Raw genomic sequence first — 4217 nt, forward strand, 5'->3', positions numbered from 1 at the left:
CAAAAAGGTGGGACTTTCAATTTTAAAGTCTTTAATCTTTTTTTTTTGTGAAATCGAGGAATAATTTACACAGTCTTAGAAGATTGATAAATATATGATGCTATTTTTCAATGCAATAGAGCTTACAAGGACACATCAAAAGTAGGTAGTGTTTCTTTCTTAGTTCAATTGAACCTCCCCCTTGGAATGCATGCATGTTGGTTTGAGAGAGAGAGAGAGAGAGAGAGAGAGAGAGAGAGAGAGAGAGAGTAATTTCTTTTCTTAATTTATACATAATGGCTAATTGTTTTGGTCTTTTTGAAAGCAAGAAGCAGATAAACACATTGCAAAATAGAAAGATATCAAAATTACATCATCTAGATTTTCCCTAAGTATTAAGCCACCTCTAAATGAAATTCCCATTAAACCAACACAATGGTGGCTAGAATAGAGTAGGAAAAGACATCACATGGTTGTGACGTGCATGTGAATCAACTGTAAGGTTAATTCGACATATATTTTTGTGACCAATTTTGAAGCTTTTGAAAGTTTTTTCATTTTTTAATGGTGTCATATCATCCCCTCCCAACCACTAAACAACACAAAATGGCTGTAACCAACTATTTTATTGTAACCAAGGTGTCAAAGTATATTATTATAACCTACAAATGTTGTTCTCTCAGCCCACTAGACAATACAAAATGGCTATAAACTATTTTTTTGTAGTCAAGGTGTTAAAGTATATCAATATAAGCTATAAAGGTGTGCTTAGACAAGCTACCTTGATATCATTTTTCTAAAAGAAAGATCAAATTTAAAGTGCAAAGATATTGTCTCACCTTATTGTCATTTTTTGACAATAAGGTGAGACTTTCAATTTTCAATTTTTAAATCTTTCTTTCAATGTGATAGCTAGGAATAATTTATATAGCCTTAAAGGATTGATAAATATATTATGATGAACATTTCCAATGAGTTAGAGTTTGGTAGGATGCATCAAAAGTTGGTAATGTTGCTTTCTTACTTTAATATAACTCCCCTTGCGTGTTTTTTTTGGGAAGGGGGAGGTGTGGAGACTATATATGTGTGTGTGTGTGTGTGTGTGTGTGTGTATAGAGAGAGATTTCGCTAAAAAAAGTGTGTGTATAAAGAGAGAGAGAGAGAGAGAGTATGACTTGTCAATAACAAGGGTGCATGCATTTGCATGAGATATGGAAGGCCCATTTACCTATACGTATTATTTAATGCATCAAGTGAAGGGCATGCACACAAAACAATACCTTTCCTCCTTGCACACACACACACACACACATGCACTCACACACACACACACACACTCTGTACACATAGAGGTATCAACAATAAACCAACACAAACATGTACAAATCAGTACAAAATGTGAATATTCGAATCAAGCCTTATAAGACATGTTCTTTCCTCTTGTCAAGCTCCACTCTTCTTATGACCCAAAATTGTTCAACTATATGAGTAGGTTGTGCATGAATAATGGAAGATTGTTGGTGACAACCATTTGAAAAATGGTAATCAAAGAACCTACTCAACTATGAAAGATTGTGGTCTATTATTTGAGAGTTCTAATCTGGGAAGCGAGGGGAATGCAATTTGTGATCATGGATGACGAAAGTTGTGAGGTATTCAAAATATAATCATACAATAAATTGTATTCAGTGACGGTCACTGGCCCATACCTGCGGGAAGTGCGTTGCGGTACACGAAATTGACGGAGAAAAAGACACCTGGACGGAGAAAGCACACATGCAACCATGCTATTGCGTTCACGCAATCAGAGGAGGACGCGTCCATCTTGTGGTGACACGTGCCAGCTTTTCTGATACGTTGACGAGACGTGTCAAGCTCCGCTTTTATGCATTTCCTGCACTGCCGGTGCTTATTTCAGGAGATTTTTTGCCCTAGTCCTGTTGTTAGGAGATCGAAGGACCTGGAGGCGTTTCATTTTGCATGCAAACTTACAGGCTCCAGACCAAGGCTCATCGCATTGTCTCCTTTGCTGGTAACAAGAATCAATTGTTCTTCATTTTGTTCTGCGAAGGTGAGCTTCCGGTGTAGGGCGAGAACCAGCATTAGAAACATTCGTTATCATCTATTCGCGTCTCGCCTTGCTCTGATTGCGTGCAAATCCCTGCGTTTTCTCTTCGTTCATTGCCCCATTTTTCCTCTGTGTTCCTTCCTTCCCACTAGTGAGCAGATATGGTAGCGACTCCTCATGAGGACAGCCCGGTACAGAGTTCTGCAGCTATAGGGCTATGTGCGTCTACTGGCAAGGGCGCCAAAGGGGGTAGCAGGTATAGGGGGGTGCGTAGGCGGAGCTGGGGCAAGTGGGTGTCGGAGATAAGAGAGCCCAACAAGAGGTCTCGGATATGGCTTGGGTCGTATGATACCGAAGAGATGGCCGCTAGGGCCTACGATGCCGCCACCCTCTGCTTGAGGGGACCCCATGCCAGGTTCAATTTCCCCAACTCGTTGCCTTTACTACCCTGTCCGGCCCCTTCTTCGCCCAAGGACATTCAGAAACTGGCCTCTTCAGCTGCTGCAAGTGCGCGTCCTAGCGTGCCCTCCACGCTATCTCCTGCTCGCGGCAATCCCCATACACTCGTCTTCAAAGAGCCCATAGCTGCATGTGCTGATCTCCCTCCTTCCCCTCCTACCCCCCCCGAGAGCTTGATTAGTCCTAAAGCAATGTGTAGCCTCAGCCGAAGCGACTCCATCTCCTTTCATCTCGACCACCCATTATATCAAACCCTGCCGGACTGGCTCTCTGATATAATTACCTCCTCGTCCTGACATGTCCCCTTCTTTTCTTCATCAACCACGTACCCACCACACCTCTCTCGTCGAATTCCAGGTAGTTCGTAGCAACCCCAGTATCCGCACGTAGGATTTCCCCACCCCACTGAGTAAGCGTTTTTTTTTGGGCAGTGGATCCTTGCATCGTCTAACATATGCGCCTTTCTGTATTTGCAGACGAGCAATGGCTATGCTGTTCCGGTACCTTGGACCCTTTAAAGATTATTTTTCTACAAGAGATGGGCGATCTCTTATGCCCTCGCCGAGTATTCTTTTTGTCATAGCGCCCTTCAACAATTTTGTCATAGCGCCCTTCATCGTGTGCAGGAACATTTTTCTTAAAGATGTACATTACTAATGTGTGCGACACATGGACATTTAATAGGACAAAAAGGTTTTTTGTTTGTTTTTTTTTTTGTTTTTTTGGGGGGGGGGGTAAAATAATGATGTGAGATTGTGAACTTACTACTGATACTAGAATGGCCTAGATCATATGCATTGGGAAAGTATTTGTGGTCACACAAGAGTGTATGAGGGTGACAAGTGTGCTAATGGCCTATATAATATGCGCTGGGAAAGTATTTGTGGTTACAAAAGAGTTTTGAGGGTGGCAAGAGTGCTAGCAGGGTTTGGAGGGTAGAATTGTGAGGGTAAAATTTCTATTTCTTTCCTATTAAGAAGTGATTTTTTTTTGTTGCCACTTATATCTCCTCTAATCTGTTCTAAAACCTTCTCCTTCTCTCCATGTGTTACTATTGGGAACCCGTGCTTCGCACGTCTTTTGAGGCATCCCAAATCAAATTCTACCCAAACCTCCTCCAACCTCTTCCTCCCCTTCTCGAACTTCTAAATTCTTGTCACGCGGCAGCTTTGTGAAACTCTTCCTTAAGATAATATAGAGAAGAGAAGAGAAGGGTCTACACAGGGTGGCTTTTGAAAAAAACAAAGAAGCAAATTAAAGAGAAGCAAACTAACCAATATACGACACGTTTTTGTTTTATATCTTTTTTAAAAATTCTCTTTCCCCTTCCCTCCCTCTCCTCATACCAACCACCTTTTTATTGTGATGATGATGTATGTTTTTTTTTAATTCTTTCTTCCCTCTCCTCCCTCCCTCTCTCCTTTCCCTATTCCTTCCTCTCTTTACCTCCCTCCCCCCCTGTGTGGGTAAATAAACAAAATGGGCTAACCTTTCTATCACCCAATGTGTGGTAGATTGGTTAGCTCATGGAGTTGTTATTCAACACGTGTTCGAATTTCACTCCCGTCGAATAGATCATATTTGGTCTCTTGGGATTGTTCCTACGACGTTAAAAGAGCTTCTTCTTCTTCTTCTTCTTCTCTCTTCCCTCTCTTATGTCCCTCTCTCCCCCTTTCTCCTTTGAGTTATTGTGTTCATGTAAACAAAGAAT

The 4217-nt window shown here is 41.5% G+C and overlaps 1 long non-coding RNA gene across 1 annotated transcript; it reads left to right on the forward strand.

The window, feature by feature from the left end:
• Nucleotides 1–1785: 1785 nt before the first annotated feature.
• LOC147636474 (uncharacterized) lies at nt 1786–3210 on the forward strand. Its single transcript, XR_015266543.1, has 2 exons — nt 1786–2011; nt 2983–3210. It is a non-coding gene; the product is annotated as an uncharacterized LOC147636474 (long non-coding RNA).
• The last annotated feature ends 1007 nt before the right edge of the window (nt 3211–4217 follow it).

The sequence above is a fragment of the Cibotium barometz genome, chromosome 8 (genome assembly GCF_041138505.1).
Source record: "Cibotium barometz isolate CiBa-2024 chromosome 8, ASM4113850v1, whole genome shotgun sequence".
Taxonomy (NCBI): Eukaryota; Viridiplantae; Streptophyta; class Polypodiopsida; order Cyatheales; family Cibotiaceae; genus Cibotium; species Cibotium barometz.